The sequence below is a fragment of the Colossoma macropomum genome, unplaced genomic scaffold, assembly GCF_904425465.1.
Source record: "Colossoma macropomum unplaced genomic scaffold, Colossoma_macropomum, whole genome shotgun sequence".
Lineage (NCBI taxonomy): Eukaryota > Metazoa > Chordata > Actinopteri > Characiformes > Serrasalmidae > Colossoma > Colossoma macropomum.
In genome coordinates this window covers 11457851-11469991 of record NW_023494799.1, presented here as the reverse complement: position 1 = coordinate 11469991, position 12141 = coordinate 11457851, and the positions used below count along the sequence as shown (strand labels likewise).

The window sequence follows — 12141 nt, the reverse complement described above, 5'->3', positions numbered from 1 at the left end:
AATACTTTCTAAGTGCTGGTACTGGCTGCAAAAAGAATGTCTTACAAACATTACCAGAAACGAAAGATACTACTAAGTTAGTTTTTATGTATTTTGAGCTTTTTGTATTTTGCAAAACAGTCAGAAGCACCCAACAAATTACAGGACATATACATTGCCATTAACTACAGTTCTGTGCCAAAGTCAGAGACCAGCCTTCATTTCTTTTCCAATCAAAACAGCCCTCATGTACAAGTTATTCATTTTCAACATAAGAAAAAAGCAGAAAACATTTATTTAACAGAAATTAAACAGAAACCTACACAATTAAACACATTTTTTCAGCTTTTTTTAGTATTTAATGTGTCCACCTTTTACCTTTATTACAGCTTCTATTCTTTTCAGAAAATCTGCTTTCATTTTTTTAAGAAATCTGCAGAATTTTTCTTCAGATCTCTAAAGTTCAGTCTTAGAAGCTGGTTGCGTTTTCTGCTTCTTACAATCCAAATAATCCCAAACACATTCAATGATGTTGAAATCTGGACTGTAGGTGGACAGTCCATTGTTCTATTCCTTTTTTCAGTAACGGCTTCTTGACAGAAGCTTATTTTGTCGCTTTTTTTGTCCACAATTTTCCTTTAACTTTCTTCTTCCTTACGCAAGTAGATTATCTTATAACTAATCTCTTCAGAAATATCTCCAGAGAAATGAATAACTAGTACTTAAAGACCATTTTGATTAGAAATTAAATAAATGAAGGATGGTCTGCTCTGGTATAGTACTGTAAAAGTTTTGTTATGTAACAACACCACTAAAATTAAAATTCAATATTTTCATGTGACACTAGTACCATATACCGGTGTAGAACATACATCGTTCAGTACCACAATAGCTAAATAAACACTTACTTACAAATTCACTGAAGCTTCTGTTTTCCAGGCTGAGTGTCCTTGCATATCTGCTACTTTTAAAAAAGGGTCATCTGGTTACCCAACCGCTCAGTCCCACCACATGCAAATGAATGCCTGTGCAGAACCAGCCATCTGTTTGGGTTTTGTTTAAGTACGTTTAAGGACAGGCTCGGTTATGTAAAGACCCGATCAATCAATTCCAAATGAGGCATGCTGATCAATGATAAAAACACAGTTGGTTTGGAATGAGAATTGTCACCATTGCAGAATCCCATTTCGTGTCAGTACATTGAAATGAGTTGACTGTCAATACTGAAGAGCGCAAATGTATTTGCATGACGACATTATCCACGCAGGGCAACGCAACAGTTCGATAATTCAAAATAATACAGCCTGGCGTATAAGGACACATCAGTACAGTCTATCTAGACATTCTGAATTTCATGGCAGGCCCTGGAGCACATTAATTATTCTGGACAGAATTGGAAAGAAGAAAATGAGGGAGAGAAAGAGTGGAGAATTTGATGAGGATGTGGCTTGTGGGGCAATCCACAGGGATTTAAACACAGCTGCCTCCTTCTTTTCATCTAATGTGTTTTTTTTCTCCTGATCTAAAAGACTGAATTCATGACCATTCGGGCACCAGGCTGTGGTGTCCCTCGGCTCTGTATCTTAATTGTCTCCTGGCTACGTCTGAGTCACAATTATGGCATACTGTCGTGACGGAAACAGGGATTTCTCTCGTATCTTACACTTTCTTCTCGCCTGCTCTTCCCACTGTGCTTTATTTTGCAGCAAAGCTGGCTGGGTAATCTGTTCAAGAGATCTGTCCCTTGAGGGAAATAATTCAGACGAAGCCAAGAGAGAGTGTTAGCCAACCGCCAATGAGGTGTTGCCGTTCTACCCTGTTTCCATGGAAACATCCAATCCGTTCTCTGATTTGGGGAGAAAAAGGCGGCTGATTCTGCAGTTATATGGCGAATCATAAATATCAAAACAAATCACTCTTATTTTGATGCACTTCTCAGTCTGTCAGCTACTGTGTCTTGTGTGTCATCCCTGAGGGTTTTACTGTAAACTCAGCTGTCCTGGACTGCAGTGAACAAAATAACACAACAACAATGCTCCTTCCACCGTATATTAATACCTGTTCTTTCTACTGTACATCAATCCTCTTATTAAAAATGAAAAGGCACAACAATCAGGGGTGTAACAAAGCTCTGATGAACTATTATGTAACGTTTTGAAGGTACTGATGCAATTGCATTAATTTTTTAATCAATTACACCAAAATTCAATAAATTCAATTTTATTCTAAACACATTTTTTAGCTATTATCAAAAGTAAAAGTCCAAGAAAAACTTGGTGTATATGGTATATCGTTTTTACTGTCTATATTCCACCTATATTTAGTGTGTTATAAAAAATAATTCTGAATTGTACCAAAGTGATCAATTTAAATCATGGAGACGTTTGACATTTAAGTGATACACTAAATTAGGGAAGCACAATGATACCAAAATCATATTGATATTGGCAGATAATTGCTTAGGAAAATATTATGGACACTGGACAAATGTTCAGACTTCACCGATATTTAAAACTGATATGTGGTTTATTTATTGCACTCTGGATAAGCAAGATGTTTAGCCAGTGCCGGGCTACTGAGCTGGAATATCTGCATTTTATTAATTTTACTGCATTTCTAATCCTACAGAAATAAGTGTTATATATCTCTGTAATGTTAATCCACTTAGAAGTCTCAATCATATCGGTACCTGTACCACATGGAAGCCCATTCCTGTCTGGTAGAGGTGAAAAAATCCGTTTTTTTTTCCTCTTTCTCAGTTTCTGACAAAAGTAGGTCAAAATTAGGCTTAGTATCTCAAAAAATTGACTTAAATAATGAAATAATGACTTCTTCTCTTTAAACATTGACTTGAAATACTTTAAATACTGGTTTGTTTTTTTTAAATATTGACTCAGTATTTTGAAAAAAATGACTTAATTTTAAGCTTTGACTTATCATCTTATCATTGAGTATCACAAAATAATGATTCATTCTCTTAAAATACTGACACAGTAACAAAATTATAAATTATTTTCTCAAAATATTGACTTTATTGTGAAATAATGATGAAATGCTGACTTATTAAGACAACACTTATAATAAAGAACATTTCAAGATTCATTTTTTTGGGATAATAAGTCTTAATGTCAACACAGTAGGTCAAACTTTCAAGAAAGTAAGGTGATATTTTGAGAAAAAGTAATTGTTTAAAGAAACTAAGTTACAATTTTGACATACTGCTGCCACAAACAGAAGGAGAAAAAAATCACAGGATTTTTTTGTCTTATTAAGCTGTCAAAAATGGACTTCCATAGTTTTGCCATCTGCAGATACGTACATGAAAATATTGGATATCTGCATCAGCCTATGACTCTCATATCAGTGCATCCCTACATTAAATTCTTTCTAAAGAACCGTAATCAAGTTACATAGAGATTTAAACCCCTAAAAGCAAAGCTCTTTATACTGTATATCACTGATCATTATACTGTGACGTAGGACTGTACAAAATGGACAAAACCTCAAACTATGCTCACAGTGCTACATATTGCATACATCGTACAATAAGAATTACAATAAGGGAACTCTTGATGTAAGATGATTAAAGATGTTCCCAAAAGAAAACATTTTATTTCAAGCAGAATTCTTTACATTTGTTTTATCACTTGAAAACTTTGGTTAATCACAATCACAGCACACTCATCTGAAATATCTGACTTTGTTCAGGGTTCTGTAAACACACAATATAAAAAAGATTATAATATGATATTTCATATTGCAGTCTGTTAATAAAACAAAGGCTTATATCGATTAAGAAACATTATCCTGTACAACCCTACTATGGTGGTTAAGAGACAGCTGTCATTAAGAGGCTGCTGTCATTAATGTTAGTGACCGATATAATTTGCAAATGAAGGCATCAGGGCCCAAAAACTGTAGCAGACTTTCAAATAATTTAAAGTTGACATATCTCAGACTAATTCAGCCTGCTTGGTCACACTGCATGCACACTGATTACACAACAACTTTTGGCCTTAGAGCCAGCAAGAGTGGGTTAATGTGAGTTACACAACAGGCTACATGTGCTTCAGGAGTCTTCAGAGAGGTGCACTGAGAATGTTTTAAATGCCAATAAAAGACATGACCATCAAATATATTTAGGCCACTATTATGGTTTGAATTCATTCGAGACAAAGAGACGAAACATCGGTCGGGCCTTTGACAGCACTGACTGAATTAGATACCACAGATTATCAAAAAGCAGCAAACTTAAGTAGACGGTCAGCGTCAGTGAGCCAACAGGCATGTTTGTTCTAAATTCTAGACTTTTGATTGGCTGATGAGCAAGTTTATATTTATATATGTATATGTATATCCCACCTCTATACATTTATAAAGGTGGGAATCTCTATGTACCTCACAATTTCAATTTTGATTCATGGTGATTCATTATAAAGCTATATCATAATGTAGGTGGCATATACATTTTTTTTCTTAAATTTTTTTTATTTTTAGAGATTTTCTTAAAATCTTTAAAAAACATATCTAGCATTTATATGAAAGAGTATCATATTAAATAACACAAAGTACTTCCTCATTTTTTTTACCTCTCTTTTTGAAAGTTGTGACTTCAACCCTATTTCTTCTCTTTGAATGACTTTTAAAACAGCAACTTGAATGCTAATAGCACCCCAGGTCCAGTGCTGTACCTACTTAAAAAATGGGGTGATTTCCGTCGTTATAGCTGAGGCTCTATACAGCTATAGATGCCTTTGGGAACCAATGGAGTATTATATTTTCAAAATTTTGCAACTTTTAATATTTAATATTATTTAACATGCTGTTTAATATGAAATTAGTCCTCCAGCTTTCTCAGTTTTCTTTCCCAAGATGACAGTGATCACCTTAGAAATTATCATGAGCACTTTTATATTTCATCAAAGGCATAAATAAGATGGTAAATTAAGCATAAAAGGATCTTCTCTTTCAGTTTTGGTTTTCAGCTGAGTGTGTCCTGAATTTTGGTTTTGGTGTGAAGAATTTCCATTGTGGTGCATCTCTAAATAATATTGTTTTTTTGCTCTTTCCCTGAAGCTCACATTATATATGCCAAACTCACACACTCATATGAAACACATTTACACAGGAGGTGAGTCCAACACAGCCAAAATAAATTCACATTTGGACCGAATATCGATCCTCACCGATTCTGATCGTGCACCCCTACAGTCTTATAATCTGGTCACCACTACATCAACACACAAGCCAATTTATGTGGAACAGCAAAGCAGGTTAATGACCACAAACATTTTGCCCTTGTCTTTGGAATAAGACTAAGGACATTTCAAAAACATAACAGAAAACTAAGCCTTGCCATCAGTTTGGGCAAGACACAATGACAGAGAGAGTTAACAGCCTACAGTGTGCTGTGTCTCATTGTCCCCTGAGCTTCTCTACACTGAGAACAACCTTCACAGTGATATAACTCAAGTCCGCTCTCTGCCAGGGGCTCTTCAGTCATGCGCACACAATAGCGGGCAAAGGTCCTGGATGTATCGACTGGATAAAAAACCTGGGAGGTCCAGCGAAACAAAGGAGTGTAATCACAATCAATACAAAAAAATGCAATTCAACCTTTTTGTTCTTTGTGAAGAATGAAGACGATTATTGCATTAATAGGCAGATAATGAATTTTGTCATTATTGGCCTATTACTGCAATCATTTTCTTCTGTCTTCTATGCACTTTCAATGTCAGTGAATAATCAAATTTGGACTACAAATGATAAACAGCTAGAGAAACTGATCAACAACTTCTCTGAACAAAACAATGGTAAGGAGAATATATTAAAAAGAGATAATGACAGAACTGCAAAACTGCACTTCACGTCAGTGAATAAATCAAAATTTTGCATTTGAATAATGCAGTTAAATGTGAGGATTTCATTACATGAAAGCAAATGAAAACAAATAGCTATAGATAGCCAACAGAACAATGTTTCCTCTCATGTGAAAGCAGGCATGTGATAAAAACAGAGGGGCGTAATGTTGTTGAGGGGCTAATTTCTCTTACTGGCCACTTAACTAGGCCATGAGCAGCAGGAGAGAGAACAAAGAAGATGGAGTGCAGAATGATCCCCTTCCATCACCCCCTCCTTCTCTCCCTCTCTCCCTCTCCGCCTGCATCTCCCACCACCCATTTACTCCTAGACCGTCTGGTTACCATGGAAACGGCACCTGCGATAGAGGGTGGCATGCCTGAGAATCTTGATTCTGAGCCAAGCAGGGCTGCCCTCGTTTACACTAACAATAACACACACTGTACTGTATTTACACCATGAGCTGGTAGTGCAGGAATTGTTCATTATATATGTTCTATTATGGACAATTTTGCTTTAAATGGTCTAAAAGTGGTCAGAATTCAGAGCAATTTCAAGCGTATGATGGCTATTTTGTCACGAAATCCACCAATTCAATAAAAAACAAATGAAATGTGGAGCAGCAAGTGTTTGAATGGTGGAAAAATGCATCAATACATTGAGAGGCAATAACTTTTGGATATTAATCAAATACAGAAATATTCAATAAAGTATGCCCTGCAGTAACAGTATAAATACTGATATTTACATATGTTTTTTTAATTATTCAGAGTCATTCCAAAATAACAGAATGAAATCAAGGTTGGGCAAATGAACAATATTTATCATTATTGTATAATATATTGTGTATCATGAAAATGCTTTAAACAATCATGATGTTCTATTTTGCCCATATCACCCACCCTTCGTTCTAATTATGGTGAAATCTGAGATTTCATTATGCGCTGAATTGTTTCTTAAGGAGTCATAATTGTATTCCTGTGAAGAGATTTACTCACCCAGTGCCAAAATTGGGGATTAATGACATAAATTCACCGAGAAGGTTGAACAAATGTAATGGTGAATAATTAGATAAATAGCTATTCTGCAGAAAACAATGAGGCTGTTTGTACTCAATTAAATGCTGCTCCCTGCCAGACAGTAGGTGTGGAACATTGCTGACCAGTGCCCTCCTGCTGATTGGCCTGCATGGTGAAAATGCCAAGGACTTGCTAACAGAGACACCAGCAAACAGAGCATTTTCATCCAAACTGAGGTCACTGAATAATTCACCAGACCAAAGGCCTGTGTGATGCTGCTATGAGTCATCAAAATTTCATCTCTGCAATGCATAATTCTGAAGGACACAAGGGCTCCCTCTTTAAATATGCAAAGCCATCATCCTAATATTGGCCAGATGTATCAAATTGATATAATACAGCATCAAACTCACTGCTGCCTATAGGTGTATCGTGAATGCTCAGTTCAGTTAAGGTCCTGTCCTGACTGTCCTGAAAGGGTACGAGACCCGGTTGGGTTCCATTAGCTTGACATAGCTGCATATGAACTGTTCATCAAGTGGGGATCAATAGAATATTATCCTTTGGGTTGACTGGTAACAGGGAGAAACAGTGATATGTTCTCAAATGACTTCCAGCAAGCACACATCTAGTCCCACTGGGCACATTAGATGAACCTGACCACAATATGACGTTAACCATCATTAAGGGCAAATATGATGGGAAACACCCACCTCTACTGACCAGCTTTTTCCAGCAACTGTCCTGATCTGACATTGTCAATCGATTGGAATTGTCAATCGAAGACCTGGAAACAAAGCTAATTCAGCTGGTTTAAGTGGCGATGTCCAGTAATGTGCCTTACTTAATGACACCCCACTTAGCAGTCTTAAAGATAAACATAAACAAGGCACATGGTAAATGAGGATGTTGACTCATGTTTAAAAGGCACTTTAAAAAGTAATGTAGACCTATCTTTATTTTTTATTTCATTAACTAAACAGCAACTGCAACTGAAAATAAGACTGAAAATAAAGGCAACAACGTGCATAACTGAACGTAAATGTCTGAGGGAAAAAAATACATCTATTATCTATTAAATACATCTATAATCTATTTTTGCAGTGAGTGTATGTGTAAGTGTGACATTCACACTTAAGAGATCTCAAAAGGTTTGACTTAAGAGGTTTGAATTGAGCAGAAAAAATCATTTTAATTTGAAAAAACTCAAGACGCATCAGATTCACCCCATTAAAATGTGATTCAATGATTAGACATGGCTGTCTCTGTCTTTCCTGCTATACATAATAAAATAGCTGTTCACCTTCTCTGTCTTTAAACAATAAAGCAAGGGGTCAAGTGGGAGGTAATTAAAATTGATTAATCAAATGTAATCAAGCAAAAACAGTACTATGTTGTAAAAAAAGTAAAGCAAGGGTATTCAGGTGCTCAAGTGCCTAGTTATTAATATAAATAATAAAAAATATTTAAGTAGTAGGTCACATTAGCTCAAACTATTTCAGATTTTATTCTGCTTTATTCTGACATTCTGCAGCGCAGTTTGTACAACATCTATCAAGACACACCGTTTCTATGTTTTTCAGAGCTTTTGTCTGCAGTGAAGTACGAATAAGTCCAATTACTGCTGAAGAGAAATGTAACCTGCTGACCCAACTGCCAAGCAGTGAGAGATCAGGGAACAAAACCCGATCAACATGAACAAAAAAGGTATATCTGTGTAATTGAATAAAATATGATACTGGCTTAATACACTAATACACTGTTAGCTCCAACTATAATGTCCAAGCATTAGTATTCTCTGCATCTCTGCATCCAGAACAAACTCAGGCAGATTTTAGTATACAAAACTGACGTGTTAGGAAGATCTAAAATCCCTCAATTGTTATATAAAATTATTGATCTGAGAGAAACATCTAGTAAAAGCCCTGAACAGCAGCGCTGAGGTGAGTCCATTTGCTTTTGTTGGGATTTAGGCTTAAAAGCCTCAGTCAGGAATTGTAGGTCTGTGTATATATTTACCATGAACTTCACATGGCCTTAATTTATTAGTGCTCATGTACAATTAAGACCAGGTAAGGCTGCATGATATACTGGTTGTACTATTTTATACTTGGTATCACAATATTTGCTTCTGTCATGATCCAAAAGGAATAAAAAACAAATTTGATCAAAATAATGCTGAGTAATCTTTAACCTCAGCCCATCAAGGGTTCACCAATGTATTTGTAATATTTTGCATGGAAATTCAATATCTATATAATCGTAATATTGCAGAATGCTCACAATGTGCAGCTCTAGGTGCAGATCTATCACAATAGGACTGGCTACAATTAACTATTTTAAAACGAAATGGTTGTGCTTACAACTCTTTGTTTCTAAACCATATCTCAGTCTGTAAGTCCACTGCTCCACTATCCTTGTTGAACACTAAGATTATAATACACATGAAAATGACATATTGTAATATTCAAGCCCCACCAATAAAAAAAACATTACATAACGTTGCGTAAGAGGTACTTTTGAGTCTAGCCTTTTTCAAGGGGGTCAAAGATTGACTCATCCTGCTGTTCTATGCCTGTGGCACTGCCTTCTACTTTTTTGGCAACACAATTTAAGGTGCAAATGTGTGTGTGAATGTGTATGTCTGTCTGTCTGCCCTGCGATGGACTGGCGACCTGTCCAGGGTGTATCCTGCCTTCCACCCAGTGACAGCTGGGATAGGCTCCAGCACCCCACCGCGACCCAGAAGGATAAGCGGTTTAGAGTATGTATGTATGTATGTAATTTAAGGTGCAATGACATGCAGAAATACTGCAACAACCGTAATACTGAACAACTGATTCTCCTTTTGTACACAACAAGTAGGCAACTGGATGTTGTATTGAATGTACCAGTATGTGCATGACAGACATTTATTATAGCCAAATTGTCACATTAGGCACTGTTACATCTTATTGTGTCAATTCTCTGCCATATGTCAAGTCTCTGACATACACCTCCATGTTCTTGTCCAATTCATGCATGTCAAACACGAAACCCCACTGATGTGTAGACTTACTAGGGATGTACATATATGGGCATTCTGGGCCGGTGCTGATACCCAGCAGTTTTCATACATGTATTTGTTGATGACAATGCTGATGCCAAAACATTTCCAAAATGGAAAATGGAGGTAAACCCACTTTACAATTCAAATTTTACTGCATTTGTAGAATGTTTACAGTGCAGTAAAATGAATGAAATGTAGCCATTTTGGACAAACATTCTGCTTCCGGAAGAAAATAAATGTGTCAACATAGGGCTGGGCAATATGACAATATATTCTGAACATATTGTCCATGTCATCAGTGCTTGCAGAACACTGATAAGCTGCATGTTTCTTCATAAATAGAGCAATAGAGCATATATATATATATATACAGAGAGAGAGAGAGAGAGAGAGAGAGGGAGGGAGAGATCATAAATTTGTGCCATTTAACTGGATTTAGTGCAGCACAGTATGCCAAATACTGAATAAAAATAATTTGTATTCAGTTTTTGACAGTATTTATTAAAACATAGCACTAGGCTCATTTTTCCTTTGTTTCAGAAGATCAGAAGTCTGAAAAAATATATTGTTACAAACTGTGTTTCGTTAAATTTGTTGAAGTATTGCAATAGTATATATATGCCACATCGCCCACCTCTATGCCAATTTTGTTTAACAATTATCTGCTGATATTGATATGATTCCAGTATCATTGTGTATCCCTAAGATGCCATAAAACTGAGTGGCATCTGATACAGGCTATCAGGTGATAGTTAATCTTATAATTCTACTGAATGCTAACACTGACACTGAATGGCTCCCATCTGAAGCAAACAGACCAACACAGAGCTTTCAATCAATTCATTTCTTATTGAGCTTAACCACCTCACACCTTCATCCCTGCTCAGAGAACCACCATCCCCTCCCACTGATTTCTAGTAGCTCACTCTTATTCTATGGGTATTTTTTTTTAAGATAATACCTCTGAGAAGTCTACCATTTTCTACACCATCGTGTGTCTTTTTTGCTTTCTGAAATGGGGACGCTGGCTGTATGAAATATGCAATGGAGGCTCGTTTTTCCTCTTGGTTTTCATTGACGCAACAGTCAAAGAAAGGTGTGCAAACGAAATGTGCGCAATGTTCGCACTGAACGCTGATTTATAAGGATTGAAATGCCCCTCAGACATAACCCCTCTATTTCCATCCGCAGATAATGACCAAAGCCCTCAGGTAATGCTAGAGCAGCTAACTAGCCAGCTACGACTTCGCCGTCGACCTTGGTCGTGGATGCGACGTCAGTGTAGAAGAAAAATAAAAAACGCCTTGCAGGTTTCATACAGATTAGCCTATGAGCCAAATCATGCAGAGTCATACAGAATACAGAGAACACGCAGACACGTCCAGGATATTTATTTCGTGCCTTCCCTATTCAGATATATGTGCTGTGGTAAATCATGGACACAGACATCTCCGCCGCTCTCTCTCTATCTCTCTCTCTCTCTCTCACTCATCCTCATACATATTCTCCTCAGGACTCAGCTTCATTCCGACGACACAAAGCCCGTTCGGTCATTACACAGACCCGCTCAGACACCGCGAACCATCTCATCCAAGGCTGCCTTTCAAAAACAGTGCAAAAAGAATGAATTTCGGATAAATTATTTTACCTCATGGTGAAGCAGCGGCGCTGGTGTTGGGCGTGGACGCGGACCGAGCGTTAGCTTAGCCTTCACTGAAGAGGCAGAGATGCTGCACGCGCTGATGTCACGTAGCCCACCTCTCTCTCCCTCTCCCTCTCTCTCTCTCTCTCTCTCGTCTTTATTTATTTTAGCAAGTAATAGGTAGGTAAAAATGCCCAAATCTGCATATGGAGTGTCTATGAATCACAGATAGATATAAATCCATCAAAAATGACATTTTCATTACGTTTTAGTAACAGGGAACAACTATAACATACTACAAGAAATTTTCGCGACACACAAATGCGTCACAATATTTTTAGATTTTTTCTGAGGTTTAATAAGTTGGGACACAGAAAAAAACCCACTAAATCCAATAACAGGCTAATCATGCTCTCTTTGCTATGAAACCTGTGGGTCACCGTCATGTGGGTAAGAACTGATCATCCACGATACGCTCAAAAAAAAACATATCGTGACGTAATAGATAATGATAACTATTGTCATATTGCCCACCCCTACCTGCAAGTGACCAATTCAGGTAGGCCTATTGCACCCTGCTATATAAATTTTAA

The 12141-nt window shown here is 36.9% G+C and overlaps 1 protein-coding gene across 1 annotated transcript in view; it reads right to left on the bottom strand.

Annotated features, from left to right (window-relative positions):
- apc2 (APC regulator of WNT signaling pathway 2) overlaps positions 1–11586 on the bottom strand; it is a 34428-nt gene extending 22842 nt beyond the window's left edge. Inside the window, exon 1 of the mRNA XM_036586421.1 lies at positions 11555–11586. The gene's annotated coding sequence lies outside the window, so the exon portion shown is untranslated. The remainder of the gene's footprint in view (positions 1–11554) is intronic.
- Between the last annotated feature and the right edge of the window lie 555 nt (positions 11587–12141).